The sequence below is a fragment of the Monodelphis domestica genome, chromosome 1, assembly GCF_027887165.1.
Source record: "Monodelphis domestica isolate mMonDom1 chromosome 1, mMonDom1.pri, whole genome shotgun sequence".
Classification (NCBI taxonomy): Eukaryota; Metazoa; Chordata; class Mammalia; order Didelphimorphia; family Didelphidae; genus Monodelphis; species Monodelphis domestica.
In genome coordinates this window covers 567,890,229-567,908,339 of record NC_077227.1, presented here as the reverse complement: position 1 = coordinate 567,908,339, position 18,111 = coordinate 567,890,229, and the positions used below count along the sequence as shown (strand labels likewise).

The 18,111-nt window shown below is 38.0% G+C and overlaps 1 protein-coding gene across 15 annotated transcripts in view; it reads right to left on the bottom strand.

Annotated features, from left to right (window-relative positions):
• LOC103092677 (actin, cytoplasmic 1-like) overlaps positions 1-18,111 on the bottom strand; it is a 106,249-nt gene that overhangs the window by 75,164 nt on the left and 12,974 nt on the right. Inside the window, exon 2 of one of the 15 annotated variants that reach the window (XM_056813413.1) lies at positions 10,629-10,714. The exons of the other annotated variants lie outside the window; for them this stretch is intronic. The gene's annotated coding sequence lies outside the window, so the exon portion shown is untranslated. The remainder of the gene's footprint in view (positions 1-10,628; positions 10,715-18,111) is intronic. 15 annotated transcript variants of the gene reach the window in all.

The window sequence follows — 18,111 nt, the reverse complement described above, 5'->3', positions numbered from 1 at the left end:
CTTGAGGAGGTCCTGGCTTCCTGGCCTCTCCCTATATAAGCTATCCTGGTATCTGGCTTATCTGTGTATGGTGTGAAAGGGACCACACAGGGCTGGAATCTTGGACCTGATCTTACTTTAAGTTAGAAAGGCTAGAAACCTTATTTCTCTTTTTCTTTCTCTTTAGCAGTAAATACTCATAAATTTAGTATAAAGTTTCCAAGATTAATTTTTACTCATAACAATTTGGCTGACCATGAAGATGGAGATATTCCTTCTTCATGATTTTTTTTCTGATTTTTCCCCCTTTCTTTCTCTTCCTCTTCCTCTCAGTTTTCCGCAAAAGTAACTTACTAGAAAATAACATTTCTTTTTTTTTTGTTGTTTGAGGTTCCTGAAATGGGAAAACTTCATCCTTGTGTTATTTTAAAGTAGATTGTTGGGCTGTGGGGGATAGGATAGTGGAAAGCTTTTAGTTCAGTCCCAGAGAATGAGGGATCAGAGAGATTTGAGTGGAGATAATGATTTTCCTTTTTATTTCTATTGTCACCTTAAAATTATCCAATTCTTAGCTTGATGTATAGAGAACACGTGTTAGCTTGAAAAGTAAGGAGATTTTTAAAAATGAGCCCTCTTTAGGAAAAAAAATGAAAGTTAAGTTTTAAAAAGTGACCTCTTGAGGGTAAATCCTACAATAAGATTGGAAAACCTGATCCCCTCACCCCCCCTTTCTCTTTTTGGGAATTTTTACATTTAGAAAATGGGAAATTCTCCAGAGGCCTGGAAAAAATTCCAAAATAGATCCCAAAATAAAGTCCTCTTTGTAAGATACTGATTTCCTGGGGAGAATGGGTTTTCTCATGGTCTACATATGATTCATTTGTCTATAAGGCATCAAGGATTTAAAGATGGCTATAGGAAAAAAAAGAATCCCAAGGAACTGACTTACTGGTTTGTTTGGGTTTTTTTTCATTGAATATTCTACTCAACCAGAGTCATTTGAACCCAATTGCTCCCCCAAACTGTTAAACATCTTAAACCTCCTGTTTCTCTCCTCCCAGACCTTTGCTTCATTTCTTTATGAAGATCTGGCTCTGGGACTTCATCTTTCAATTCTCCTCCATTCTCACTGATTATACCCTTTCCTTTTGCCCCTGCCTCCACTCTTCCCAGGGTCTGTGCCCTGTTTCCTTTTCCTTCTCCTTCTCTTGAACTCCATCCTCTTCCTCCTTCTCCTGCTCCACCTCTCTATCCTTCTCTTTCTCTTTTGACCCCTCCCCATCCTGCTTCTACTCTTGCTCCTCATTTTTCTCCATCTCCCTCTTCCCCTCTTGCTTTTCCTCCTCCCCCTCCTGCTCTTCCTCTTTCTACTCCTTCCCCTCCCCTTTTTTCCCTCCTCCTCCTCTCCCTCCCCTTCCTTCTGCTCTTCCCCTTTCTCTTTCTCTTCCTCCTTCTCCCCTCATTTCATGTGTTTTCTGTCCCATCTCTACTCAGACTCCAGACTTGGATGTAGAAGCTAATGAAGCTCCAAGTAAAGGCATGTTTCCTCTGAGGGAAGTTACCACCATGATCATAGAGGAAATTTAGTAACAATAAGAAATCATGTTCCCTTTTCCTTGGATGTTGAACCCTTGCTTGTGATCAAGAACTTTGAAAATATTTTTAGGATTTATAACCCAAGCTGGGTTGATGTAATGGATCTCATGTATGCTTGACTTACTGAGGGGATAGACAGGTCATTCTTGCAGCTACTGATAATTCTCAAGGTGAGAATGAAAAAAAAAGGCCTTTAAAAGATCCAAAATGAGACATGAATGTAGTTAAGGACTATATGCAACTATGTGAAGCCCGGGATGTTTTTATTAAGGGGGATGAATTCTTGCTCCTCAAGACCAGAGAACAGGATTAAATTAGAATATATTAATAAGGAAGTAAATAAATTCCCAGCCCATTTTTATGATAGGATTGTACAATCAGAAGCAAGATATCTTGGACTAGGTGTTTCAAAACCAATGAATGCCCATATCATAAGAAACCATTTTGTAAATCAGTCTTCACCCAAAATTAAAGAGTATTTTCAGAATAACTGTCTTTACTGGTCTTGCATGGACATAGAGCAGTGGAAGGGCACAACAGTGAATATTTTTGAAGGCTATGAGAGGGAAGAAAAAGAACAAGTTTATAATATTTAAAATTAGGAGGCTGGTAGTACCATAAAAATTTTATTAAATCAAAGTAGTAGTAGTAGAGAGAGAGAAAAGCAGAGGAGAAGTAGAGGATACTTAACTTTCTAATCTATGGTTGCCATTTATGGGCCTCTAGCTGCAACACAGCAAAGGCCCATTATACTCTTTCACATGCATGCCCAAGTCTTCGATTTCCTGCTGGTTCTCTTCTAATAAGTTCTTTTCTCCACCTACTCTCATATGTCACAACTCAGGAACCAACCATAGTTTCTTAATTTTTCTGGGCTGCCCAGGGGGGCAGTGCTTATGGAAGTAAAGTTTCCTGTCTTGTTGTTTCCTTCTCTGAGGGCTTGTCTATACCTGAATTTCTCAGTGGTCTTTGACCTCCAGATTACTGAGAGATGATGTTTAAAAAAAGGTGACACTGGAGAGAGAGAAATTTACTCCCAAAAAAGCTGAAAAGGAGAAATTAGACAAACAAAAATGAGACTAGACCGGGAGAAAGAGGCAGTTATTTTAACTCTTTTCTTAACAAATTCAATTGAGGAAATCATGGCTCCTCTCAAAGACATGGCAAGGACCTTGGCAGATCACCACAATGTTATTTATGTGGTAAACATGAATATGTAGCTATGAATTGTAGATGGAAGAATCAGGAAAATAGGAACAGAAGTTGAAGAGATGATAATAGAACCTCCAACAAGGCTCATAATTCTAACAAGGTAAATCATAACCCAAACCATAACACCTCTCAAGGAACCTGTCATCACTTTGAGGGGCCCCAGAAAAATGACCAGGGGAATGGCCAGAGATATGGCCAAAGTAATCAGGATTTCTGATGGCACTAGGTAGAAGAATGGACTACAAGGAATCTGGAGGTGAAGCTTACTCCTTTTCATACCCCAATGTCTTGTTGTTGCTAAGTATTCTGCTCCCTTTCTTGTAGTGAAGAGCCTCACATAACAAAATTGAACTTACAGATCCATACCCAGGAGACAAGGTGTATGTAAAGAATTTTTCAGTGCACATGAAGAACTCAGCCTGCTTGGAAAAGTCCTTTCCAAGTATTACTAACTTCTCTGACTGCCATCAAAATTGGAGAAAAAGACTCTTGGTTCATTGTTCTTATATGAAACAGGAACCATCTACTGACATCTAGTAACTGTATCCTGTCATACATTGCATTTTATTACTTGTTTGCATTTGGATTTGGTTCTGTTTTCATTTTTATTCTTATTATCGTGTGCCTAGGAAGTTTATAAATTAATCTTATCTAGGTTATTCCATTTAAAATGTTACCTTCAATTAGTATGTTTTAGTTATTAGCTATAAGCCATGTTACATTTTTTTTTCATTTGTACCCTCTTCCCACAACTGCTATCATAAAAGTCCAAGGGTGAACCTATGAATATGGGTTAGTTCCTGACTAAATAAGAAGCAGAGGGAATCACAGAAGATATATGGAAAATTTTATTAGATTAAATTGAAAAGGTCATGCACAAACAAAATCAATGTAATTAAAATGAATATGGAAACAGTTAATTAGACAAAAAATTGTCCAGCAAATTTTTATAGTAAGTAGTTAATATACAAGATATATTTATATATGTATATATACATATATATATGTATATGGGGGTCCCAAATGTTTTAGAGCAATTTTAAGCTATTAAACCTCACTAAAGTCTTTTATGGCACATCCCAAAAACCTCATAGCAGTTTTAGGATTAAAGCATGCTATGAGGCTTTTAGGACATGCTATATAAGAAATCAATTCAGATATGTAATAATAAGAGCTGTTGCTCGATAGAAAAATGATTGAAGGTGATAAACAGGTAGTTCTTAGGGGAATAAATCAGAGTTATCAATAATTATGCTAAAATGCACCAAATCATTAATAATTAGAGAAATGAAGATACTCATCAGATTAGCAAACATTAAAAAAAAGGGAAATGACAATTTATGGAAAAGTTGTGGGAAGACAGGCTTTTTCATGCACTACTGGTGAAGGTATGAACTGGCTTAGCCATTTCAGAAAGCAATTTGAAATTGTAGCCAAAATGTTTCTCAAATGTAAATAGTCTTTGTTCTGTTAATAACACTCAATCCCTCAAAGAAATCAAAGACTTATATGTATAGTAATAATAGCATCATTTTTCATTGTCACAAAGAATTTCGCAAGAAAATAGGTGCTCATCAATTCGGAATGGTTGACCAAATTATTTATATGAATTTATGGAATATTATTACAAACTAATAAAATTAAGAGATTTAAAGAAAGATTAGAAAATATATGAACTATTGTAGAGTGAAGTGAGCAGAAAGAGAACAATTTACACAAATAAATATGACAATGAAAATAAAAACAATTTTGAAAGTTTTAAGAATGCTAATCAATGTAATAACTAAACATGACACTAAAGAACTAATGATAAATCATACTACCCACCACTTGACAAAGATCAGGAATACTCAAAGTTCAGACTTAGACACATACTTTAGAACATGGTCAGTTTATTAGACTTATTTTTAACTATTCGTGTTTTTTACAAGGGGTTTTTGTTTTGGTTTCATAATTAGAAAATGGGAAATTAGAAGGGGAAAGGGGAATCACAGTGATGATGATGCCAAAAACAGAAAAAGAGATCATAACATTTTTAAATGAACTGAACAGAAGTGGGGAAAGAGCATATATAAGCAATGACAGAGGAGACATATACAAACATGATCTTTGAAATTAATGGATGGAATTTATTGTACAATTTTGAGAAGATATGCATTTCAGTGTATGAAATTAAGATGAACAATTTCATATGTAGTCTTGTTTGTCTATTCTACTTTATATATGGAAATGTTCATGTTTGTGGGAATCCAGGCTGCCACAGGCCCTGCGACAACGTGTTCAAAATCTCTGGATGGCCCAGGGTCCATTCTGAGGACAGACCAATAATATTTCTAAATCTTGGTAAGCTCTAAGATCACATGAGCACAGCCCCATGCTACTAATCAGAACTTCCCAAAGTGCTCAATGGAGATTGAATCTAATACTTCCCTAGTTCATGGTCTGTTCACTCACATACATATTGACCATGCCAGAAGTAGGGAGCCTCATGTCCTTCCAGATGGAAGAGCTATTAATGGCTCTCAAAGTTGACTTTTAATTTACAAATCCCATATAACACAATTGAGTAGGATGAAGGAATAATAATGTATAGAGAAGAGAGCTGAGTCTAGTGATTCTTATTTTTGTGGAATTTATCCCAAAACATTCTTCTCCTCCAACTCCCTTCCCTTTAACATAACAACAATGATTGTCATACAGTTACACAAAACTTGAAACATGAGGCTTGTATCACTTTAACAGAAGAACAAAGTCATATCCTCTAAAACTCCCAAATGATAAGGGCCCCTGGAATTGCCCCAGAAACTACTTTGCTAGCAGAAGATACATAGCTGGTGATTTTCCCAGGGATTAAAATTATCTGTTGGGGTCACTTTTCTCACTGTAACTCAGCATATTGCAGCAAATGAGATTCTACTAAAACAGACAAACAAATTGAATTGTGCAAGAGAAGAAAAAAAGAGGAGAAATGCAATATCTTTGGTTTGTGCCTTTTTTTCCAAAATAAGCAATATGAATCACAAACAGTCCTTTCTTTACACTGTCAAGCCTTTCAATGATGGAATAGTTTTGATCCTAATGGGGATTCTTTGGAATGAATTTATTTGTTTTTTTAATAGCTGTCTTAACTTCAGACTTAATAGTGATATTTTAAAGAAAAAAGTTCGAGTTATCTCTGTGTGGATTATAGGAAGAGTAAACAGAGTTCTCCTTGGAACGGTGTGTAGGAAGTCAGTCCTGGAAGTAGAGTCATGAAACACTTTATCCTTATGATCTGAACTTCAATTTGTGAAACTTTTGCACCTTAGGTAGTAGGACAGTATTGAGGGGTCTTTATTTTCCATTTTAGGCATAATCTTGGGTAGAGACTAAAATACTAAAGAGGAAGCTAAGGACTTTTTCCTGCCATATACAAATCTTTAGAACTGTAAAAGGCCTCCAAAGTCACCCAATCCAATCTACCAAATAAGACTCTTCTCCACAATCTACTTGATATGTAGCCATCCTATTGCTGTTTAACGGTCTCTAGTAATGGATAACCTAGCTTGCTTTATCTTTAAATAGCTCTGATTTTAGGAAAATTTCCCTGACATCAAGTCTAAATTTGTTCCTTTCCACCTCTTACTTCCAGTTCTTTCTTCCTTTTGAAGCCAAGACAAAACAAGTTTAATCCCTCTTCATATAACAGCCATTAAAATTCTTAGACAGCTACCACATCCTTCCTAAATCTTTTCTTCTCCAGGCTGAACATCCTCAGGACTTTCAACTAATTTTTATGTAATATGATCTCAGTGTCCTTCATTATCCTCATTACTCTCCTCTGGACATCTTCAGCTTATCAGTGTACTCTGTAAAAGTGCCTAGAACTGAACACAATATTCCCAAGGTGTTTTGAAGGGTACAGAGTACAGTGGCAAAATCATCTCCCTTGTTCTGGACATTATGCCTCTTAATGCATCATAAGATAATATTCATTTTTTTGGTTGACATGTCATACTCTTGACCCATAGTGATCATTTTGGGGACAAATTATTACATGCTTCCCTATTTTGTTCTTGTGAAGTCAATTTTTAACTCATCTTGACATTTATCTTTGTTAAATTTCATCATAATGGATTTGGTCCCAAATTCTAGTCAATGAGGGATTGACTCCATCAGCTAGTATGTTAACTCTCCCTCTAAATTTTTGTCATCTGCAAATTCAATAAATTTCCCTTCCATATTTTTATTCAAGTCATTGATAAAAATGATAAGCAGTACAGCACCAAGAACAGATCCCTAGGGCATGCCCCTGGGGCACCCCTTCTAGGTTGACAGAGAAGAATTAATGCTGACTCCTTGGATACAGCCAATTCTAAATCCACCTACCTCTATAATCTTGAAGATCAGTGGTGTCAAACTGGAATGGAAACAAAAGCATCTTTATATCCATCTATATGGCTCTCTGTGTCCACATATTGACTTAATTTTGAAATAAAATATCCCTTTCATTGTATTTTCATTTGTTTTCTTAATTTTCCAAATGACATTTTAATCCCTTCAAGTCTCTTTCTGGAGTTTTGTGGGCTATGTGCTTGACACGTCTGATATAATCCATATATCTCTGCCTCTACTTGGAAGTAGCTAGGGGGCATAGTGGATAGAACTCTGTGTCCTGAGTGAGGAACATCCAAATTGAAATCTGGCCCCATTCACTTATTAGTTGTGTGACCTTGATCAAGTAATTTGGTCTTTGCTTCAGTTTCCTTGAAGGTAAAACAGGGATCATAATAGCATCTACTTTGCAGAGTAGTTGTGAGGATCCAATGAGATATATTTGTAAAGCATTTAGCATAGTACCGGGTATGTTGGAGGTGCTTAATAAATGTACATTTCCTTCCTACCTGGTAAATTTCTAGGTATATACATTCTATAAATTTATTTATTTTTCCTTTCCCAAACTTTTGAAGGGAAAAGAGCACCTCCCAATTACACAGAAGTAATTGTTTCCCTTTCCCACCCACACCATCACGTAAACTGAGGACAGGCTCTCTCCCCCCACATCCAAACCTCAGGAGGACATGTTAATGGCTCATTGAGATCAATTTGCTTTTATTCAGCCAAGAATAAGCACAGCTTCTAGAACTGTCAGGCCTCCTTTCACAGGATTCTTCTGCACAGGTGCTTCTCAGTTTTTCCTTTTGCAGCAAACAGTAAATTCTCGGCAGGGTCCCCTGAAAGGCACACATCCTGGTGTTCCTCGTTTTAGGCAGACTCCCCCCCGGAGATAACAGGGTCTCTCATAAAAGAACCCCCTAGTGCTCCCTGCACAAAGAAAAAGAGGCTCATCAAGTGTTTGAAGTTGAAACCAGCCCTGAAGAAGATGGAATATTCCCTGCAGCTGGAGCTTCTTAAACATGGCAATATGGTGGACCACTTTCCCCAAGATGACCAATTATTAGCAACAGACTGTGGGTGGCTATAGTTGTCTGGTCATAACAAGGAGACAGGCCTGGGAGAGTCGAAGGAGGACTAGAGCTTGATATCCCGGCTGGTTGCAATAGTGGGGGATTTGGAGGGGGCCAGGGTTGGGAAACCAGGCAGGGAATCTGCAAATGGGGTAAGAATGAATCATGAATCTTATTAATTGTACTTAGTTTTTGGGTAAGCAAGCACATGATAGGGCCAGCACAGATCGTAGGATAATAGATTTAGATCTAGAAAGGGACTTACAATTCATTGAATCCATTTACAGATCAGAAAACTGAGGCCCAAGGAGGGAAGTGCCTTGTTCAAGAACTCATAGTTAGCAAACTGAGGTCTTTTTACTCCAAATCTAGAGTTTTAATACAGCAAAGAATGTGAAAGTGTAAATATTATAAGGAATCAGGGCAAGTAAAGGTTCAGAAACCAGAAAGACATTGTAGCAGGAAGGGATTAAGCAGGAAAACAGTCCAAAGTCCAAGCTTGGTGTAGTACAGGCCAAGGGACAAGGCAGTAAATGAGCAGGAGTGAGGCTATATGCCACTGGCTCCTTGAGGAAGGAAGTTTTCGGTTCTACCTCTCAGATTGATTTATAATTCCTATCTTACAGGAATCCATCCCAACACATCAATACCCTTTACATAGTGGTGGACCATGCAAATCTCTGGCAGAGGTAGGTGGTATATAGGCAGAGGAGTGCCAGAATCTTCTAGGGAAATCTTAACAGCCTGCATATGCATATGACCATTTCCATTTGACACATAAATACATTTTATAAAGAAACAGAGGGGTGTAACTTAGAAGCAAGGAGGGGGAGAGGCAGAATGTGACTCCTTCTCCAGATCTCCGAGAAGTGACTGAGGGAAGACAACTAGTAAAGGAGGAAGAACCCAACTTTGAGATCAGAGGGCATGGTTTAAAATACTTGTTAATTAATTATTGATTGTACAAAACCAATTATTGATTGTACAAATGTGGAAGCTATTTCCTCTCTTTATGCTTGACCTTCCCCACATGGAAAAGGAGAAGTTTGGATTAGATGGTGTCTAAGGTCCCTTATGATTCCAAATCTACAAGTTTATTAGGATCTGAAAAGATGGGCTAACTTGAAGAGGGAAAAGATGGGCTAACTTGAAGAGGGAAGACTGGGGCCACTTAGCCTGGAAAGTCATGGTCTTTTCCAAAGGTTTTAATGGCACACATGCTGATTAGACTAAATCACCAAGCTGTGGCCTCTGAAGGTGAATATAATGGGGATGTCTTGCTAATTTACTTACTTATGTAAAAGCTCATGATTATAGCCTTGAAGCCAGAAGGCACCAATCTGAATTGTCCCAGTCCCCTCATTTTATAGATGTAGAATCTGAGGGCCTGGGATATTGCAAGATCTAGAGCAAGACAGGATTGTGAGGGTTCAAATCCCATCCTTGATGCTTATTGTCAATGTGACCTTGGGAAAATAATTTAATTTACTTGAATCTCATTTTCTTTACTTGTTAAATTAAGTGAGGATTGACCAGGCTAGAGGACTTCTAAAATACTTTTAGACAGGGATTTTACAAATGAGCATCTCTAGGCCCACAGAAGGGAAATTACTTGTCCATAGTTGTCAAGGAATTAAGTGTCAAAATCAGGATGAGAGCTCCTTTCTTCTGGTCCTAATCCAGTGCACCCACCCCTGTACCAATACCATTGTTGCATGGACAGTCACTAACTTTGTCTGCAACCTACCCTCTCCCAGAAAGGAGTAGTTTTTAAAAAAAATTCTCCTGAGTATATTGTTAAGTATATATAATTATTTCAGAGACTGCTCTTTATACAAGGAGTGACACAACAGAAGTCTGATGGTTAAGAAAGCACTGGTCGCTCAAGTCAATTTTGTCTCAAAGGCTGTATGACTTCTTTTATAGACTAAACCCAGAAAGAGCCTTGAGTCTTCCTATTAGAAGAGAGATTGAGCATGTGCAGAAGAGAAAGGCACTTCTAGGAGTCTAAGGTCTTAGTCTTCTCTGGAGGTGAAGCCCAAAGGAAAGAGAGTCCTTTTCCCTGCTTCTTTTCTATCTCCTCTAGCTTCCATTCTAGTGTCCTCACTGGAAACCTCCAGCCTACAAACCAGGGGAGCTGTACTCACAAAATACCCAAATCTCTGAAATAATAAACCCAAATTATCTAGCCCCCTGAAAAGAGATCAGACCTTTTGCTTTGCAATACACAGATATAACCAGTTTGACTGAATTTTTCCAATGTTCAATTCTTTGCTGGGGCCCAGAGTAGATAGAACTCTAAGACTCCTCCATAGCAACTATCACTTGGGAGTGATGGGCTCACAGGGAAAAATGATGGCCCAATGAGTGCAGGACTCTCATCAGGTACTTTACCTGGGACTGCCTGGAAAAGGATAAGTAAAGCAGTGAAGAGAAGGTATAAGATTCTCATGGTGGAAGATGGGCTTAGATCCCAGGTCCTAAAAAGAAGAGGAAAGGTTGAGTGAGGTCAAGATTATCCAACAGGAGATATAATGAGGACAACAACCTACTCTCCATCCTCCCCATCTCTCCCCCCTCTCCCTGCCCAGAGAGTCAAAAAAGACAATCTATCTTTCTTTCTAGGACCCAGCTTTCCAGTTAGAAAAAAATGCATGAGCATTCCTCACCTCTGTGAGTCTCTTCTTCCTTCTAACCCTAAACCTGTTGCTGTTACTACCTCTTCCTATAAACCTCCTCTTTCTAGTCATGCCTGTTTTGACTGAAAGCAGAGACTGGAGACTCCCAGGGGGTCTTTCAGGAAGAAGTCAGGGTTAGAGACATTATGGCAAGATTCAAATTGGAGTTACTGCATTATCTCCTTTACTTTTAGTATATCTCTTCTATCTTTTCCTTATGTCTGACCAGGAGGTGAGTTAAGGCATCCAAAAATTCAGAATGAACATAGTAAGAAACCACTAGCTGACCAGTAATGCCAGAAATCCTTCCTCTTCGCATGCTAACAGCCTGAACAAAGGGATTGGAATGTTTGTGCAGGGGATAGAGTTCCAGGTCTGGAGTCAAGAAGACCCACTTTCAAACCCAGCCTCGAACACTTTCCAACCCTTAGATTTAAGGCAACTCACCTGCTATCAGTCTCATTTCCTCAACTGTACATTGGGGATAATGATTGAGAGGTTGTTGGGGGAATCAAATGAAAGAAATATTTGTACAGTACTTAACATCATCCCTGGTCTAGTAGGCTTAATAAATGCTTGTTTGCTCCCTTCCTTTCTTGAAGATGTCCTTGAAAACTGACAGCTGAGGAAAGTGACAGGCAGTACTTTTGATGCCAGGCAGGCTAGATCCCTTCATATCACTACCCATACAATTGCCCAAATGTATAATTTTTGATCACATATTCCTCTACTTAAAAACCTTCAATGGTCCCCCCAAGGACCACCAAATAAATGAATATCTGATCTTATTAGGAGAAAAAAGAAAGAATGTATCTTTAAAAGACTACTGTGGATGCATAGGAAATCTACCAAAAAATTTGGATTTTTCAAAGACATCTTGAGTGGTACTGTACATATAAGGTCAAGAGTTCTAGAGTTCAGAAAAAAACCATAGCCGTCGGGGAAAGCCTAAGACAACAAAAAGGGAAAAGAGAAGGTGAAGTGAAGAAGGCCACTATTTTAGGTAGAGAGGCAATGATAATTGAAAACAGAAAGAAAGCAGAGATGCTCAGCTCTGAGCTTGAGTTTTTGTTTTTGTGAAGGAAAATTGAATGGGAAAGGACAGACTAAGATTGCTAATAGTTGATAAGCAAAATGAATAAAGAGATAGTAACCCCTATCTGCCCCTGATAAATTCAATTGCCCTGACCCAGATGAATTACATCCTTGGGTCTGGAAGAGATAATAAATATGCTGAGCTTCTGTTCATGATATTTGAAAGATATTAAAAATAAGGAAGCTACTACAGGTCTGGTGAAGTATGGGTTTTCAAATTCCCCCAAAGGGAAGATAATTGAGTCTGAAAACTATAGGCCAATGAACTTAAGAGTGATTCCTAGGGAGTCTCTAAAATGGATTATCAGAGATGGTTAGGGAACATCTAGAAAAGGAAGCATTAGTCACAAAGAACAACTAAGACACTTCATTAAGAACAGGATTTGCCAGACATTCATTCATTCATTCAATGGACACCTACCATGGCCCAGGCACCATAGTGGATGCTGAAGACTCAAAGGGAAAAAAGTGCCTGACTTCAAGGGGAGGTTAAATTCTTAATGTCTTTTTTTTTGTTCAGCATTATCAAACTTCCAAATCAGAGGAACATCATAATTATAGTTTATGTAGATTTTAACAAAGAGTTTGACAAATCTCTTATCCTATTCTAGTGGAAAATATAGAGAAATATACCCAGATGGTATATAGTTGGGCTGATTTATTACTTTGATTATTATTATTAAAAAAAACCCTTACCTTCTGTCATCGAATCAATGCTATGTATTGGTTTTAAGGCAGAAGAGTTGTAAGGGTTAGGCGATTGGCTTAAGTGACTTGTCCAGGATCACAGAGCTAATAAGTGTCTAAAGTCAGATTTGAACCCACTACTTCCTGACTCTAGGCCTGGCTCTCAATCCAATGAGCCACCTACCTGTCTCCTATAACAAATCATTAATGATTTTATTTCACTTTAGCAGGAGGTCTCCAGGGGAGTGATCTAGATAACTGTTCATGCACTGCTGCAGCTTAACATTATTATTAATGGCATAGATAAAGGCACATTCTTCTAAAATTATCATATGAAATAAAACCAGGAAGAATAGTTCTCACACTATAGGGCAGAGTTAGGATTTAAAAAGATCATGTTGGACTAAACCACTGAACCCAGCCAAATAAGATGGAATGTCGTGGAGATAAATATAAAGTCATCTTTCATATCATTATGTGACCATCTACCCTGGCTTTCTACTTGTCATCTGCATTGTTGTGGGGTTCCCTCCTATACTAGCTTGAGGAATATTAACCCAGGTGACAATCCAGCTCTCTACCCAACATTCTAGGTCATTCTGTCAGACAGCGACTCAGCCAGTTCAAATACACTTGTTCCACTATTTGTTGTCGGCCTTAGATCATAGACAATGTTACAATCTGATTTAAATATCTATCCAGTCCTTTCTCTTTCCCCTTTGCCACTCCCACTGAAGACCACCATTCCACATCTTTTAGGAACAATCATCAATCCAATTCTACCACTGCTTCCATAGATTCCTCTTGAGCTTCATTCACTATCTCTATGATTTCATAAACCAAAACACACTTTCCTGGAAATGTTCTCTTATCTGTGCTTTCTCCCCTACTAGAATGTAAGCTTCTTGAAAGCAGGTATTACCATGCTTGAGTTTTAGAGCCCCAGAACTTGGCTTAGGGTGTGGCAAGTTGGTTGTAAGTACTTGTTTTTTATTCAAGTATTTATTGTCTTCAAATCACTTTCACTAATACAAAGTTAGGGAGGCTTGATTAACATTTGTTTCTCTCTAAAAAAAAATTTGGAGGGTCCAGTTGATTTCAAGTTCAATGTGAGCTAACTTTTTTTTGGGGGGGGCATGGAAACCAAAATAAAAATAGTAATAGACTTTTGTTCTGCTTTAAGGGAATGCTAGTTTACACAAAAAGGAACTACCACTCTTCTGAGAGTAGATTACACCTAGAGTATTATTTTTCAGTTCTGGGCATTGCAGATTAGGAAAGACATTGAGAAGGTGGAATGGAAGGAATGAAAGATTTTTAACCTGGAGAAAGGGTTGGATCAAGAGGTGGGAGAGATGTGTGTGTGGGTCTTTTTTGAACATCTTTAAACAATCTGAATGTTCATTTCCTGGGTATGCTATTATAGTGGGAGATTATTTTTTTCAGGTGTGAGCTGAGCTAGATTCTGGGGGTCTCTTCTTTCAATTCTCTGATAGAAGTCCAAGAAGAGATGAGAAGGGGAAGGGCAAGAGATATAGTAGTTATCTTCAAGGGTTGTCATGTAGAAGTGGCTTTGTTGGGAATTGTTCAGAGAATCCTAGAAGTCTAGCACCGAAAAGGATCTGAGAGATCATTCAATCCAGGCTCTTACCCAAATCAAGAACAATAAAATCCATGGTCAGAAAGTTCATTACCTCACAGTAGTCTATTCCATTTTTATATAGCTTTAAATATTAATGAGATTGTTTTTCTCTATATGAGGTCTAAATATTTCTCTGTGCAACTTTTACTCTTTGATATTATTTTTTGCCTTCTAGATGATAGCTTTTTCAATACTTGAAGAAAATTATTATCTTCCCCTAAATCTTGTCTCCTCTAGTCTCTATGCCTCCAGTTCCTTCTCCTTATCCTATAAGTATGCTTAAAATGTGATCTGGGTAAGTTGGCATAACCTACAGTGAGCATTATTATTGGTCTTTACCTGAGGGCAAGATGAGGGATGAATAGTAACCTTTGATTCTCAGGCCTGCCCAGCCCATCCAATTTGTTATGATCCTTCAGATAAGGTCATGTTCTATAAGGAATGTAATTAAAAACTTCAAAGAGATCTCTTTAAAATGAATAAAAGGAATTACAATAGCATTCATTCATCTGTAGGTCAGAATCTCAGCAATATCAACCCTCTGGAATATAGCCATGATCTGGATTTAAACAAAAAAAGGGTTCTGAATAAACTGTGGGAATAAAAACACAGCAACTGTGTTTTGTGAAAAGCAACTGCTTGACTACAGGGGCTGAGGGGATATGACTGAGGAGAGACTCTAAATGAACACTCTAATGCAAATACCAACAACATGGAAATGGGTTTGAATCAAGAACACATGTGATACCCAGTGGAATCGTGCGTGGGCTATGGGAGAGGTGGTGGGAGGGGGGGGAGGGAAGAAAAGAAAATTATCTTTGTTTCCAATGAATAATGTTTGGTAATGACCAAATTAAAAAAAAAAACCCGTCCTGAGTAGCCAACAAAGCTGCTACAATATGCTTCTACTAAAATCCATTCATTTTCCTCTGTTTAGAAGCCCCCTTAAAGCCTTAGTTCAGAACCATTTACTCTTTTAAAATTTTACTTGTTTTATTTTTCCATATTCTTCATTTTTCTAAGTGAGTAATCATATAACAACAACACCCTCCCCCCAACATATACCCAAATAAACAATTGAAAAAATCACATGCTTTGAGTGGCATTCTGACTCCCACAGTTCTTTCTCTAGGGGTGGATGGCATTTTTTGTCCTAAGTCCCCGAGAATTATCTTTGTATTGCTGAGAGTAGCTAGGTCTATCACAACCCATTTACTCTTCCTTTATTCAATATCCTAATAAAGGGAGTTCTCCTATTCATAACAAGTTAGCTGTAGCACATAAAAAAAGGGCTGGCTGAGAGCAGCAAGAAGTTACAGCTGAATTTCACAAGGAGCACCAAATCCATAGGGCATTTGGCATGATATGTGGGATAGTAAACAGACACAGGACAAGTGATACCCTGTTGGTTGTGAAAGAGACAGCAAAGCTATGGAGGGCAGGGACAAGAATTCAAAACAGCAATCATGAGCACATTGGGTACTGGAATGCCCTGCTTTACACATTTTAATAAGATGAAATTAATGCAAAAAATGGCAGCCTATCATCAACACCCAGAGGAACAATTGTATTTAATCTCTTCCACTCAAGAAGGCACTGAAATATTTGTCACAACCTGATGCTTTGACATTACAGTCAGAAAGAGAATGCTGGAGCAGATGAAAGCCTGGAGGCTCTTATATGTGAATGTGGGACAAGGAATCACTCTCTATTGGCAGCTAGATAGTGGATAGAGTGAAAGACTGAGACAGGAAGAGATGAATTCAAATCCCTGACTCCAAGACTCTCCACTACAGAACATGGCTTGGCCTCTCTGTAGCTTCTGCCCATTCTGGTCTTTCTCCTTTCTGGTCCCATTAGAACAACTCCCTCAATTGTTGTGTAATCCTCCATTTTTCACTTTGAGGCAGTGGGCAGAGCATTTATCCTGGGACCCAGAGTTTGAGATCAGATTTGAGTCTTGGCTCTGACACGAACTTGCCAGGAGACTCCAATCTCTCTCTTCTTTTTTATTTTTCCTAAATAGAACATTTATTTTGTTTGTTACTAATTGCATTTCTCTGAAAAGTATTTTGATAATAAATATAAATGCATCCAGGCTATATCTGCATAGAACCTGTATTTTAGTGTATTTATAGAGAGATTTTCCCCCCTCTTTCTACTACACTACGTGTTTGCACATTCATTCTCTCTTCTTTAAAAGGGGCAGGATTGTCTTTGAGCTCAAGAATCAAATTCTGAAGATACAAAGGGAAATATTTCTGGAAAGGAATAAAAACAGGAAATATCTGAAGAAGCCAATGAGAATACACAAAGAATTCTTCAACCAAGATAGAGTAAAAAACAAATCCTTACCTTCTGTCTTAGAATCAATAGTAAGTATTGGTTCCAAGGCAGAAGAATGGTAAGGAGTAGGCAACTGGGATTAAGTGACTTGCCAAGGATCATACTGCTAAGAAATATCTGAGACCAAATTTGAATCCAGGTCCTCCAGATTCCAGGCCTGAAGCCCTTTCCCTTGAACCACCTACCAGCCCCACACCATCCCAAATAGATATTTTTTAAAACCCTTACCTTCCATCTTGGAATCAATACTATGTATTAGTTCCAAGGCAGAAGTGTGGTAAGGGATAGGCAATGGGGTTAAGTGACTTGCCCAGCATCAAACAACCAGGAAGTATCTGAAGTCTGATTTGAACCTAGGATTTCCCATCTCTAGGCCAGGCTCTCAATCCACTGAGCTACCCAGCTGCCCCCCCCCAATAGGTTTTAAAAAATATATGCACTAAGAATAATTTAAAATTAAATTCTAAGCAATAAAAGATGAAAATAAGAGAAGGTGGCAGATGAATGTAAAAATGTGACAATACTGTAAAAATAGTATCATGAGTGATAAAGTAAAGAATGAGTGTAGGCTAGGAAGGGTAGCTAGGGATATTAAATAAGGGTATGAAGATTTTAAACTAGATATGGGGACTAAAAGAGGCTCAACAAAAAGATAGAATTATTTTATAAGGAACATGTGAATATAACTGACTTAGGGTAGAAGGAAAAATGAAACTTCTTTATTCTCTGTCAAAGAGAATTACCTTTACTCTAGAAATAACAGAACAAGAAGAGTTAGCAGGGAGTAGGTACCCAAGATATTTAAGGAAATAGCATAAGACCACCTAGCTGCCTGATCCCAATGAACAACTTCCTCAGGGACTGAAGGAAATGACAAATGTGATTACCAAGCCACTAACAAAGACGTTGGAAATGGTGAATAGCAAGGAGGGGAGTCACAAGTCTGGAGAAGGGCAAATGCTCTAATTAAAAAAACATAAGAGAAGAGAATAAAGCCTATAAGTAATAGACCAGTGATATTGACTATAATTTTTTAGAGAAACAGATCATTAAAGAAATGGTTGGTGACCATATATGTAAAGAAGGGACAATTCCAAAGTAGTAACCTGACTTCACAAAGAGGATGGTGAAATTGGATACAGTGCAAGGCTTGAAGTCAACAGGAGATCAGTTCAAACCCTTATTTAAGCCACTTATTTGCTGTGTAACTTTCTGCAAGTCCTTTGCACTTATCCTCAGTTTCCTCATCTGTAAAATGAGGAGTTGGGTCTTGATGGCCTCTAAGGTCCTTTCTAGCTCTAAATCTATGATCCTATGAAAAGACTATGCCAGGCAAGCCTCATTTCCTTTAGGAAAGTTTCCAAACTAACAGATGAGGAGATGGTGAGATTTAGCTTACCAATATTTTAGAAAAGCATTTCATGAAGTT